Source organism: Myxine glutinosa, chromosome 1 (assembly GCF_964187855.1).
Source record: "Myxine glutinosa chromosome 1, kmMyxGlut1.1, whole genome shotgun sequence".
In the NCBI taxonomy this organism is placed as follows: Eukaryota; Metazoa; Chordata; class Myxini; order Myxiniformes; family Myxinidae; genus Myxine; species Myxine glutinosa.
Window position 1 is genome coordinate 300,682,638 of NC_136261.1, and position 15,149 is coordinate 300,697,786.

A 15,149-nucleotide genomic window follows, 5' to 3' on the forward strand; every position below is an offset into this window, starting at 1 on the left:
GCTTTCTGATGGTTCTGTCATGTCTCCCAGTGTACCGGCTTCGCTGTCTGTCGTCATTTCAAATTTCAGATTTCGATGACGCCTGGAAGATGCCGAACATTGATATGAGCCAGTCTGTCAGTCAATGGATAGAGGGAGCTTTATATGGAAAATAATGCATACAATTTATTTTGCAGAGTGGTAATGGTCAAGTTTGCGTGTCTTCTGATTCATTCCAATTCAAAATTGTTAATTCGCTGACAAAATGTGACAATATAAAATATTGGAGGATGTGGGTATCGATCCTACTACCTCTCGCAGGCTAAGCGAGCACCCTACCATTTGAGCTAATCCCCCGTTACGTCTTTGTGATTTTATATGAAGGCAAGCTTTGTTATTATTAAGAATGATTTTAATTTATCTTGCATTGTCTCAGCTTTGATGATTATTTCACAGTTTACAGTGATATAAATTGCAATTTTCAAATGCTATATAAATATCGATTCAGCTTTTTTTGTTTTATGAATGCGTTTTCGGTTTTTTTAACGTAAATATTCATTGGCAGATGCTTTCTGACGGTTATGTGATGTCTCCCAGTGTACCGGCTTTGCTGTCCATCGGCATTCCAAATTTCAGATTTATATGACACCTGGAAGATACCGAACGTTGATATCACCCAGTCACTCAGTCAATGGTGAGAAGGAGCTTGATATGGAAAATAATGCATACAATTTATTTCGCAGAGTGGTAATGGTCAAGTTTGCGTGTCTTCTGATTGATTCCAATTCAAAATTGTTAATTCGCTGACAAAATGTGAGAATGTAGAACATTGGAGGATGTGTGTATCGATTCCACTACCTTTTGCATGCAAAACGAGCACTCTACCATTTGAGCTAATCCCCTATTACCTTTTGGTGATTTCCTAGAAAGGCAAGCATTATTATTATTAAGAATGATTTTGATTCATCTTGCATAATCTCAGCTTTGATTATTATTTCACAGTTTACAGTGATATAAATTGCAATTTCCAAATGCTATATATGGATGCAGCTTTTTTTTGTTTTATGAATGCGGTTACGGTTTTTTAAACGTAAATATTCATTGGCAGACGCTTTCTGACGGTTCTGTGATGTGTCCCATTGTTCTGGCTTCGCTGTCCGTCGGCATTCCAAATTTCAGATTTCTTTGACACATGAAAGACACCGAACGTTGATATCAGCCAGTCAATCAGTCAATGGTTAGAACGAGCTTTGCATGGAAAAGAATGCATACAATTTATTTCGCAGAGTGGTAATGGTCAAGTTTGCGTGTCTTCTGATTGATTCCAATTCAAAATTGTTAATTCGCTGACAAAATGTGAAAATGTAGAACATTGGTGGATGTTGGTATCGATCCTACTGCCTCTCGCATGCAAGGCAAGCGCGATACCATTTGAGCTAATCCCCCGATACCGCAAGATGACGTCATATAAAGGCAAGCTTTATTATTATTATGAATGATTTTAATTTATCTTGCATGATTTCAGCTTTGATTATTATTTCACAGTCTGCAGTGATATAAATAGTAATTTTCAAATGCTTTGTTTCTATTCAGCTTTTTTTATTGCATGAATGTGTTTACGATTTGTTTTTACGTAAATTCTCATCGGCAGACGCTTTCTGATGGTTCTGTGATGTTTCCAATTGTTCTGGCTTCGCTGTCCGTCGGCATTCCAAATTTCAGATTTCTTTGACACATGAAAGACACCGAACGTTGATATCAGCCAGTCAATCAGTCAATGGTTCGAACTAGCTTTGCATGGAAAAGAATGCATACAATTTATTTTGCAGAGTGGTAATGGTGAAGTTACCACTCTGGTCTTCTGATTGATTCCAATTCAAAATTGTTAATTCGCTGACAAAATGTGAGAATGTAGAACATTGGAGGATGTGGGTATCAATCTCCACTACGTCTCGCATGCTAAGCGAGAACTCTACCATTTGAGCGAATCCCCTGTTACCTTTTGAGCTAATCCCCCGTTACCTTTTGGTGATTTCATAGAAAGGCAAGCATTATTATTATAAAGAATGATTTTGATTCATCTTGCATAATCTCAACTTTCATTATTATTTCACAGTTTACAGTGATATAAATTGCAATTTTCAAATGCTATACATCGATTCAGGTTTTTTTTGTTTTATGAATGTGTTTACGGTTTTTTTTAACGTAAATATTCATTGGCAGACGCTTTCTGACGGTTCTGTCATGTCTCCCAGTGTACCGGCTTCGCTGTCTGTCTGTATTTCAAATTTCAGATTTCGATGACACCTGGAAGATGCCGAACATTGATGTGAGCCAGTCTGTCAGTCAATGGATAGAGGGAGCATTATATGGAAAATAATGCATACAATTTATTTTGCAGAGTGGTAATGGTCAAGTTTGCATGTCTTCTGATTCATTCCAATTCAAAATTGTTAATTCGCTGACAAAATGTGTCAATGTAGAATATTGGAGGATGTGGGTATCGATCCCACTACCTCTCGCATGCTAAGCGAGCACTCTACCATTTGAGCTAATCCCCCGTCACGTCTTTGTAATTTTATATAAAGGCAAGTTTTGTTATTATTATGAATGCTTTTAATTTATCTTGCATTGTCTCAGCTTTGATGATTATTTCACAGTTTACAGTGATATAAATTGCAATTTTCAAATGCTATATATATATCGATTCAGCTTTTTTTGTTTTATGAATGCGTTTTCGGGTTTTTTTAACGTAAATATTCATTGGCAGACGCTTTCTGACGGTTCTGTGATGTCTCCCAGTGTGCCGGCTTTGCTGTCCATCGGCATTCCAAATTTCAGATTTATATGAAACCTGGAAGATACCAAACGTTGATATCACCCAGTCACTCAGTCAATGGTGATAAAGAGCTTGATATGGAAAATAATGCATACAATTTGTTTCATGGAGAGGCAATGGTCAAGTTTGCGTGTCTTCTGATTCCTGCTGATTCAAATTTGTTAATTCGCTGACAAAATGTGAGAATGTAAGATTTTGGAGGATGTGGGTATCAATCCCACTGCCTTTCACATGCAAAGCGAGCAGCTCTACCATTTGAGCTAATCCCCCGATACCTTGAGATGATTTCATATAAAGGCAAGCTTTATTATTATTATGAATGATTTTAATTTATCTTGCATGATTTCAGCTTTGATTATTATTTCACAGTCTGCAGTGATATAAATTGTAATTTTCAAATGCTTTGTATCTATTCAGCTTTTTTTATTGCATGAATGTGTTTACGATTTGTTTTTACGTAAATTCTCATCGGCAGACGCTTTCTTATGGTTCTGTGATGTTTCCCATTGTTCTGGCTTCGCTGTCTGTCGGCATTCCAAATTTCAGATTTATTTGACACATGAAAGTCACCGAACGTTGATATCAGGCAGTCAATCAGTCAATGGTTAGAACGAGCTTTGCATGGAAAAGAATGCATACAATTTATTTCGCAGAGTGGTAATGGTCAAGTTTGCATGTCTTCTGATTGATTCCAATTCAAAATTGTTAATTCGCTGACAAAATGTGGGAATGTAAAGCATTGGAGGATGTGGGTATCGACCCCACTACCTCTCGCATGCTAAGCGAGCACTCTTCCATTTGAACTAATCCCCCGTTACCTTTTGGTGATTTCATAGAAAGGCAAGCATTATTATTATTAAGAATGATTTTGATTAATCTTGTATAATCTCAGCTTTGATTATTATTTCACAGTTTACAGTGATATAAATTGCAATTTTCAAATGCTATATATCGATTCAGCTTTTTTTTTGTTTTATGAATGCGTTTGCGGTTTTTTATACGTAAATATTCATTGGCAGACGCTTTCTGACGGTTCTGTGATGTGTCCCAGTGAACCGGCTTCGCTATCCGTCGGCATTTCAAATTTCAGATTTCGATGACACCTGGAAGATGCCGAACGTTGATGTGAGCCACTGTCAGTCATTGGATAGAGGGAGGTTTAAATGGAAAATAATGCATACAACTTATTTTGCAGAGTGGTAATGGTCAAGTTTGCGTGTCTTCTGATTGATTCCAATTCAAAATTGTTAATTCGTTGACAAAATGTGAGAATGTAAAATATTGGAGGATGTTGGTATCGATCCCACTACCTCTCGCATGCAGAAGTAAGCACTCTACAATTTGAGCTTATCTCCCATTACCATTTAGTGATTTTCAAAAAAGGCAAGCTTTATTATTATTACGAATGGTTTTAATTACCTTCGCAAAAGCGGAAGGTTATGTTTTGATCGCTGTGTATTTATTTGTATGTCTGTGTGTGTGTATGTTAATCGCATAACTCAAAAAGTATTCAACCGAATTGCATGAAATTTGGTGGGATGATTGGTTATTATACGGGACACATTTGATTAGATTTTGGGAAACATATTTGCTCAAATTCTGACTATTTTTAACTCGATCGTATTTCACTCAAAGTTATGAGCGACTGAAGAAGAAGATGTCCATCCAGGACGTCATCACTATAACGCGATCTCCCGCGATCATTTCAACCTCAAAAAAAATTATAATTGCAGATTTGACAATAGATGAGGCATATTAACAAACGAATGAAACAGATTTGCTCAAATTCTGACTATTTTTAACTCGATCGTATTTCACTCAAAGTTATGCGCGACTGAAGAAGAAGATGTCCATCCAGGACGTCATCACAATAACGCAATCTCCCGCGATCATTTCAACCTCAAAAAAAATTATAATTGCAGATTTGTCAAGAGATGAGGCATATTAACAAACGAATGAAACAGATTTGCTCAAATTCTGACTATTTTTAACTCGATCGTATTTCACTCAAAGTTATGAGCGACTGAAGAAGAGGATGTCCATCCAAGACGTCATCACTATAACGCGATCTCCCGCAATCATTTCAACCTCAAATGAAATTCAAATTGCAGATTTGTCAATCGGGGAGGCATATTAACAGACGAATGAAACAGATTTGCTCAAATTCTGATTTTTAAAAATCGATCGCATTTCACATAAAGTTTGAGGTACTAAAGAAGAAGAAGATTCGTTTAGCTTCTCAGATAAAATAAATAATTCTGTCTGCAATTTCAGGTTAATTACCTTCGCAAAAGCGGAAGGTTATGTTTTGATCGCTGTGTATTTATTACCTTCGCAAAAGCGGAAGGTTATGTTTTGATCGCTGTGTATTTATTTGTATGTCTGTGTGTGTGTGTGTATGTTATTCGCATAACTCAAAAAGTATTCAACCGATTCGCATGAAATTTGGTGGGATGATAGGTTATTATCCGGGAACCATTTGATTAGATTTTGGAATCGATCGGGTCAAAGGTCAAGGTCAAGGTCATGAAAAGGTCAAAATCGTCTTTTTATCATAGCGCGGTCAATTTGTGTCCAATTTGTATGAAACTAATGCCAAAATGTTCAGAATTCAATGCCCAATCTTGTTTAATCTTAGATTACTGCTTCTCTCCCTCACATTTATAGTTTAATCTTAGATTACTGCATCTCTCCCTCACATTTATAGTTTAATCTTAGATTACTGCATCTCTCCCTCACATTTATAGTTACCTTCGCAAAAGCGGAAGGTTATGTTTTGATCGCTGTGTATTTATTTGTATGTCTGTGTGTGTGTGTGTGTGTATGTTATTCGCATAACTCAAAAAGTATTCAACCGAATTGCATGAAATTTGGTGGGATGATTGGTTATTATACGGGACACATTTGATTAGATTTTGGGAGCAATCGGGTCAAAGGTCAAGGTCAAGGTCACGAAAAGGTCAAAATCGTATTTTTACCATAGCGCGGTCAATTTTTATCCAATTGGCATGCAACTAATGCCAAAATGTTCAGAATTCAATGCCCGATCTTGTGATATACGACATGACCCAGTGAAGACATTACCCTTGTTAGCGGTTGGGGGTCAAAGGTCAGGGGGGTCACGACCTTGCAAAATGTGCGTTTTTTGTCATAACTCGGTCAATTCTTATCCGATTTGCATGAAATCAGCACCAAACTGTTGACTGTTCTGTTCCCTACACTCCCATGCCAAGTACAGAACAGTAGCTGCGGCGAAGGTATGCGCTCTACCGAGTGCCCGTTCTAGTTATTATTATTTTTGTATACAAGATCGAGGCTCGAACCATGATCGAGGCTCGAAATTCCATGCCCGAACCTCAGCGCAATCCAAGAGGATTCACTTGTTATTATTACGAATGATTTTAATTTATCTTGCATTGTCTCAGCTTTGATGATTATTTCACAGTTTACAGTGATATAAATTGCAATTTTCAAATGCTATATATCGATTCAGCTTTTTTTTGTTTTATGAATGCGTTTACGGTTTTTTTTAACGTAAATATTCATTGGCAGACGCTTTCTGACGGTTCTGTGATGTGTCCCAGTGAACCGGCTTCGCTGTCCGTCGGCATTTCAAATTTCAGATTTCGATGACACCTGGAAGATGCCGAACGTTGATGTGAGCCACTGTCAGTCATTGGATAGAGGGAGCTTTAAATGGAAAAGAATGCATACAATTAATTTTGCAGAGTGGTAATGGTCAAGTTTGCGTGTCTTCTGATTCATTCCAATTCAAAATTGTTTATTCGCTGACAAAATGTGGCAATGTAGAATATTGGAGGATGTGGGTATCGATCCCACTACTTCTCGCATGCTAAGCGAGCACTCTACCATTTGAGCTAATCCCCCGTTAACTCTTTGTAATTTTATATAAAGGCAAGTTTTGTTATTATTATGAATGATTTTAATTTATCTTGCATAATCTCAGCTTTGATTATTATTTCACAGTTTACAGTGATATAAATTGCAATTTTCAAATGCTATATATGGATTCAGCTTTTTTTTGTTTTATGAATGCGTTTACGGTTTTTTAAACGTAAATATTCATTGGCAGACGCTTTCTGATGGTTCTGTGATGTTTCCCATTGTTCTGGCTTCGCTGTCCGTCGGCATTCCAAATTTCAGATTTCTTTGACACATGAAAGACACCGAACGTTGATATCAGCCAGTCAATCAGTCATTGGATAGAGGGAGCTTTAAATGGAAAATAATGCATACAATTTATTTTGCAGAGTGGTAATGGTCAAGTTTGCGTGTCTTCTGATTGATTCCAATTCAAAATTGTTAATTCGCTGACAAAATGTGAGAATGTAAAATATTGGAGGATGTTGGTATCGATCCCACTACCTCTCGCATGCATAGGTAAGCACTCTACCATTTGAGCTTATCTCCCGTTACCAATATAGGTAAGCACTCTACCATTTGAGCTTATCTCCCGTTACCAATTAGCGATTTTCGAAAAAGGCAAGCTTTATTATTATTACGAATGATTTTAATTTATCTTGCATTGTCTCAGCTTTGATGATTATTTCACAGTTTACAGTGATATAAATTGCAATTTTCAAATGCTATATATATATCGATTCAGCTTTTTTTGTTTTATGAATGCGTTTTCGGTTTTTTTTTTGACGTAAATATTCATTCGCAGACGCTTTCTGACGGTTCTGTGATGTCTCACATTGTACCGGCTTTGCTGTCCATCGGCATTCCAAACTTCAGATTTATATGACAGCTGGAAGATAGCGAACGTTGATATCAGCCAGTCAGTCAGTCAATGGGTGAGAAAGAGCTTAATATGGAAAATAATGCATGCAATCTGTTTCGTGGAGCGGCAATGGTCAAGTTTGCGTGTCTTCTGATTCCTTCCGATTCAAATTTGTTCATTCGATGACAAAATGTGAGAATGTAGAATATTCGAGGATGTCGGTATCGACCCCCCTACATCTTGCATACATAACTGAGCACTCTACCATTTGAGCTAATCCCCCATTACCTTTCGGTGGTTTTCTATAAAAGCAAGCTTTATTATTATTATGAATGATTTTAATTTATCTTGCATTGTCTCAGCTTTGATGATTATCTCACAGTTTACAGTGATATAAATTGCAATTTTCAAATGCTATATATCGATTCAGCTTTTTTTTGTTTTATGAATGCGTTTATGGTTTTTTTAACGTAAATATTCATTGGCAGACGCTTTCTGATGGTTATGTGATGTCTCCCAGTGTACCGGCTTCGCAGTCTGTCGGCATTTCAAATTTCAGATTTCGATGACACCTGGAAGATGCCGAACGTTGATGTGAGCCAGTCTGTCAGTCAATGGATAGAGGGATCTTTATATGAAAAATAATGCATACAATTTATTTCGCAGAGTGGTAATGGTCAAGTTTGCATGTCTTCTGATTGATTCCAATTCAAAATTGTTAATTCGCTGACAAAATGTGGGAATGTAAAGTACTGGTGGATGTGGGTATTGATCCCACTACCTCACGTGTGCCAAGCGAGCATTCTACCATTTGAGATAACCCCAGGTTATGTTTTGGTGATTTTCTATAAAGGCAAGCTTTATTATTATTATGAATGATTTTAATTTAACTTGCATTGTCTCAGCTTTGATGATTATTTCACAGTTTACAGTGATATAAATTGCAATTTTCAAATGCTATATATCGATTCAGCTTTTTTTTGTTTTATGAATGCGTTTACGGTTTTTTTAAACGTAAATATTCATTGGCAGACGCTTTCTGACGGTTCTGTCATGTCTCCCAGTGTACCGGCTTCGCTGTCTGTTGGCATTTCAAATTTCAGATTTCGATGACACCTGGAAGATGCCGAACGTTGATGTGAGCCACTCTGTCAGTCAATGGATAGAGGGAGCTTTAAATGGAAAATAATGCATACAATTTATTTTGCAGAGTGGTCATGGTCAAGTTTGCCTGTCTTCTGATTCCTGCCGATTCAAATTTGTTAATTCGCTGACAAAATGTAAGAATGTAGAATTTTGGAGGATGTGGGTATCGATCCCACTCCCTCTTGCATACTAAGTGAGCACTCTACCATTTGAGTTAATCCCCTGTTACCTTTTGGTGATTCTGTATAAAGGCAAGCTGTATTATTATTATGAATGATTTTAATTTATCTTGCATTGTCTCAGCTTTGATGATTATCTCACAGTTTACAGTGATATAAATTGCAATTTTCAAATGCTATATATCGATTCAGCTTTTTTTTGTTTTATGAATGCGTTTATGGTTTTTTTAACGTAAATATTCATTGGCAGACGCTTTCTGACGGTTCTGTCATGTTTCACAGTGTACAGGCTTCGCTGTCCATCGGCATTTCAAATTTCAGATTTCGATGACACCTGGAAGATGCCGAACATTGATGTGAGCCAGTCTGTCAGTCAATGGATAGAGGGAGCATTATATGGAAAATAATGCATACAATTTATTTTGCAGAGTGGTAATGGTCAAGTTTGCGTGTCTTCTGATTCATTCCAATTCAAAATTGTTAATTCGCTGACAAAATGTGAGAATGTATTATTTTGGAGGATATAGGGTATCGAACCCACTGCCTCTCACATGCAAAGCAAATGCTCTACCATTTGAGCTAATCCCTGAATACCTCTAGATGATTTCATATAAAGGCAAGCTTTATTATTATTATGAATGATTTTAATTTATCTTGCATGATTTCAGCTTTGATTATTATTCCACAGTCTGCAGTGATACAAATTGTAATTTTCAAATGCTTTGTATCTATTCAGCTTTTTTTATTGGATGAATGTGTTTACGATTTGTTTTTACGTAAATTCTCATCGGCAGACGCTTTCTGATGGTTCTGTGATGTTTCCCATTGTTCTGGCTTCGCTGTCCGTCGGCATTCCAAATTTCAGATTTCTTTGACACATGAAAGACACCGAACGTTGATATCAGCCAGTCAATCAGTCAATGGTTAGAACGAGCTTTGCATGGAAAAGAATGCATACAATTTATTTCGCAGAGTGGTAATGGTCAAGTTTGCGTGTCTTCTGATTGATTCCAATTCAAAATTGTTAATTCGCTGACAAAATGTGAGTATGTAAAATATTGGAGGATGTTGGTATCGATCCCACTACCTCTCGCATGCATAAGAAAGCACTTTACCATTTGAGCTTATCTCCCGTTACCACTTAGTGATTTTCGAAAAAGGCAAGCTTTATTATTATTATGAATGATTTTAATTTATCTTGCATTGTTTCAGCTTTGATGATTATTTCACAGTTTACAGTGATATAAATTGCAATTTTCAAATGCTATATATCGATTCAGCTTTTTTTTGTTTTATGAATGCGTTTACGGTTTTTTTAAACGTAAATATTCATTGGCAGACACTTTCTGACGGTTCTGTCATGTCTCCCAGTGTACCGGCTTCGCTGTCCGTCTGCATTTCAAATTTCAGATTTCGATGACACCTGGAAGATGCCGAACATTGATGTGAGCCAGTCTGTCAGTCAATGGATAGAGGGAGCTTTATATGGAAAATAATGCATACAATTTATTTTGCAGAGTGGTAATGGTCAAGTTTGCGTGTCTTCTGATTCATTCCATTTCAAAATTGTTAATTCGCTGACAAAATGTGGCAATGTAGAATATTGGTGGATGTGGGTATCAATCCCACGACCTCTCGCATGCTAAGCGAGCACTCTACCATTTGAGCTAATCCCCCGTTAACTCTTTGTGATTTTATATAAAGGCAAGTTTTGTTATTATTATGAATGATTTTAATTTATCTTGCATTGTCTCAGCTTTGATGATTATTTCACAGTTTGCAGTGATATAAATTGCAATTTTCAAATGCTATATATATATTGATTCAGCTTTTTTTGTTTTATGAATGCGTTTTCGGTTTTTTTAAATGTAAATATTCATTGGCAGACACTTTCTGACGGTTCTGTGATGTCTCCCAGTGTACCGGCTTTGCTGTCCATCGGCATTCGAAATTTCAGATTTATATGACACCTGGAAGATACCGAACGTTGATATCACCCAGTCACTCAGTCAATGGTGAGAAAGAGCTTGATATGGAAAATAATGCATACAATTTGTTTCGTGGAGAGGCAATGGTCAAGTTTGCCTGTCGTCTGATTCCTGCCGATTAAAATTTGTTAATTCGCTGACAAAATGTGAGATGTAGAATTTTGGAGGATGTGGGTATCGATCCCACTGCCTCTCACATGCAAAGCGAGCGCTCTACCATTTGAGCTAATCCCCCGATACCTCAAGATGATGTCATATAAAGGCAAGCTTTATTATTATTATGAATGATTTTAATTTATCTTGCATGATATCAGCTTTGATTATTATTTCACAGTCTGCAGTGATATAAATAGTAATTTTCAAATGCTTTGTATCTATTCAGCTTTTGTTATTGCATGAATGTGTTTACGATTTGTTTTTACGTAAATTCTCATCGGCAGACGCTTTCTGATGGTTCTGTGATGTTTCCCATTGTTCTGGCTTCGCTGTCCGTCGGCATTCCAAATTTCAGATTTCTTTGACACATGAAAGACACCAAACGTTGATATCAGCCAGTCAATCAGTCAATGGTTAGAACGAGCTTTGCATGGAAAAGAATGCATACAATTTATTTCGCAGAGTGGTAATGGTCAAGTTTGCGTGTCTTCTGATTGATTCCAATTCAAAATTGTTAATTCGCTGACAAAATGTGAGAATGTAAAACATTGTCGGATGTGGGTATCGATCCCACTAACTCTCGCATGCTAAGCGAGCACTCCACCATTTGAGCTAATCCCCCGTTACCTTTTGGTGATTTCATAGAAAGGCAAGCATTATTATTATTAAGAATGATTTTGATTAATCTTGTATAATCTCAGCTTTGATTATTATTTCACAGTTTACAGTGATATAAATTGCAATTTTCAAATGCTATATATCGATTCAGCTTTTTTTTTGTTTTATGAATGCGTTTACGGTTTTTTAAACGTAAATATTCATTGGCAGACACTTTCTGACGGTTCTGTGATGTTTCCCATTGTTCTGGCTTCGCTGTCCTTCGGCATTCCAAATTTCAGATTTCTTTGACACATGAAGTCAACCGAACGTGGATATCACCCAGTCACTCAGTCAATGGTGAGAAGGACCTTGATATGGAAAATAACGCATACAATTTGTTTCGTGGAGAGGCAATGGTCAAGTTTGCCTGTCGTCTGATTCCTGCCGATTCAAATTTGTTAATTCGCTGACAAAATGTGAGAATGTAGAATTTTGGAGGATGTGGGTATCAATCCCACTGCCTCTCACATACAAAGCAAGTGCTCTACCATTTGAGCTAAACCCCCGATACCTCTAGATGATTTCATATCAAGGCAAGCTTTATTATTATTATGAATGATTTTAATTTATCTTGCATGATTTCAGCTTTGATTATTATTTCACAGTCTGCAGTGATATAAATTGTAATTTTCAAATTAATGCTTTGTATCTATTCAGCTTTTTTTATTGGATGAATGTGTTTACGATTTGTTTTTATGTAAATTCTCATCGGCAGACGCTTTCTGATGGTTCTGTGATGTTTCCCATTGTTCTGGCTTAGCTGTCCGTCGGCATTCCAAATTTCAGATTTCTTTGACACATGAAAGACACCGAACGTTGATATCAGGCAGTCAATCAGTCAATGGTTAGAACGAGCTTTGCATGGAAAAGAATGCATACAATTTATTTCGCAGAGTGGTAATGGTCAAGTTTGCATGTCTTCTGATTGATTCCAATTCAAAATTGTAAATTCGCTGACAAAATGTGAGAATGTAAAATATTGGAGGATGTTGGTATTGATCCCACTACCTCGCATGCATAAGTGAGCACTCTACCATTTGAGCTTATCTCCTGTTACCACTTGTGGTTTCCGAAAAAGGCAAGCAGTTATTATTATTACGAATGATTTTAATTTATCTTGCATTGTCTCAGCTTTGATGATTATTTCACAGTTTACAGTGATATAAATTGCAATTTTCAAATGCTATATATCGATTCAGCTTTTTTTTGTTTTATGAATGCGTTTACCGTTTTTTAAACGTAAATATTCATTGGCAGACGCTTTCTGACGGTTCTGTGATGTCTCCCAGTGAACTGGCTTCGCTGTCCGTCGGCATTTCAAATTTCAGATTTCGATGACACCTGGAAGATGCCGAACGTTGATGTGAGCCACTGTCAGTCATTGGATAGAGGGAGCTTTAAATGGAAAATAATGCATACAATTTATTTTGCACAGTGGTAATGGTCAAGTTTGCATGTCTTCTGATTCATTCCAATTCAAAATTGTTAATTCGCTGACAAAATGTGAGAATGTAGAATATTGGAGGATGTTGGTATCGATCCCACTCCCTCTCGCATGCTAAGTGAGCACTCTACCATTTGAGCTTATCTCCCGTTACCACTTAGTGATTTTCGAAAAAGGCAAGCGTTATTATTATTACGAATGATTTTAATTTATCTTGCATTGTCTCAGCTTTGATGATTATTTCACAGTTTACAGTGATATAAATTGCAATTTTCAAATGCTATATATCGATTCAGCTTTTTTTTGTTTTATGAATGCGTTTACGGTTTTTTTTAACGTAAATATTCATTGGCAGACGCTTTCTGACGGTTCTGTCATGTCTCCCAGTGTACCGGCTTCGCTGTCCATCTGCATTTCAAATTTCAGATTTCGATGACACCTGGAAGATGCCGAACATTGATGTGAGGCAGTCTGTCAGTCAATGGATAGAGGGAGCTTTATATGGAAAATAATGCATACAATTTATTTTGCAGAGTGGTAATGGTCAAGTTTGCATGTCTTCTGATTCATTCCAATTCATAATTGTTAATTCGCTGACAAAATGTGACAATGTAGAATATTGGAGGATGTGGGTATCGATCCCACTACCTCGCGCATGCATAAGCAAGCACTCTACCATTTGAGCTAATCCCCCGTTACCTCTTTGTGATTTTATATAAAGGCAAGTTTTGTTATTATTATGAATGCTTTTAATGTATCTTGCATTGTCTCAGCTTTGATGATTATTTCACACTTTACAGTGATATAAATTGCAATTTTCAAATGCTATATATATATCGATTCAGCTTTTTTTGTTTTATGAATGCGTTTTCGGGTTTTTTTAACGTAAATATTCATTGGCAGATGCTTTCTGACGGTTCTGTGATGTCTCCCAGTGTACCGGCTTTGCTGTCCATCGGCATTCCAAATTTCAGATTTATATGACACCTGGAAGATACCGAACGTTGATATCACCCAGTCACTCAGTCAATGGATAGAGGAAGCTTTATATGGAAAACAAGTGAATCCTCTTGGATTGCGCTGAGGTTCGGGCTGGAATACAAAATCAGCGAATTTACGTCACGTCGGCAGCGAGAAGGGGTTCCCCAACACGAACCAATCAGGAACTGCCACATCACACTTATATGATCTCAGAATTCCTGTGACAGGAATTCGCGTTACACTGGCTGGAAGTCATTCGCTAGAGGCGCTTCCTCTGAATTCATCCCATCACATCCATCACATGCAGGGTGAGCTGCTCTACCATTTGAGCTAATCCCCCGATACCTCGAGATGATGTCATATAAAGGCAAGCTTTATTATTATTATGAATGATTTTAATTTATCTTGCATGATTTCAGCTTTGATTATTATTTCACAGTCTGCAGTGATATAAATAGTAATTTTCAAATGCTTTGTATCTATTCAGCTTTTTTTATTGTATGAATGTGTTTACGATTTGTTTTTATGTAAATTCTCATCGGCAGACGCTTTCTGATGGTTCTGTGATGTTTCCCATTGTTCTGGCTTCGCTGTCCGTCGGCATTCCACATTTCAGATTTCTTTGACACATGAAAGACACCGAACGTTGATATCAGGCAGTCAATCAGTCAATGGTTAGAACGAGCTTTGCATGGAAAAGAATGCATACCATTTATTTCGCAGAGTGGTAATGGTCAAGTTTGCATGTCTTCTGATTGATTCCAATTCAAAATTGTAAATTCGCTGACAAAATGTGAGAATGTAAAATATTGGAGGATGTTGGTATTGATCCCACTACCTCTCGCATGCTAAGTGAGCACTCTACCATTTGAGCTTATCTCCCGTTACCACTTATGATTTTCGAAAAAGGCAAGTGTTATTATTATTACGAATGATTTTAATCTTTCTTGCATTGTCTCAGCTTTGATGATTATTTCACAGTTTACAGTGATATAAATTGCAATTTTCAAATGCTATATATCGATTCAGCTTT

The 15,149-nt window shown here is 36.9% G+C and overlaps 3 non-coding genes across 3 annotated transcripts; all 3 read right to left on the minus strand.

Annotated features, from left to right (window-relative positions):
• Positions 1-2,467: 2,467 nt before the first annotated feature.
• TRNAA-AGC (transfer RNA alanine (anticodon AGC)) lies at positions 2,468-2,540 on the minus strand. The gene has a single exon. It is a non-coding gene; the product is annotated as a tRNA-Ala (tRNA).
• A 7,951-nt stretch (positions 2,541-10,491) lies between these two features.
• On the minus strand, positions 10,492-10,564 carry TRNAA-AGC (transfer RNA alanine (anticodon AGC)). The gene has a single exon. It is a non-coding gene; the product is annotated as a tRNA-Ala (tRNA).
• Positions 10,565-11,037: 473 nt separating this feature from the next.
• Positions 11,038-11,110, minus strand: TRNAA-UGC (transfer RNA alanine (anticodon UGC)). Its single transcript has one exon. It is a non-coding gene; the product is annotated as a tRNA-Ala (tRNA).
• Positions 11,111-15,149: the final 4,039 nt, after the last annotated feature.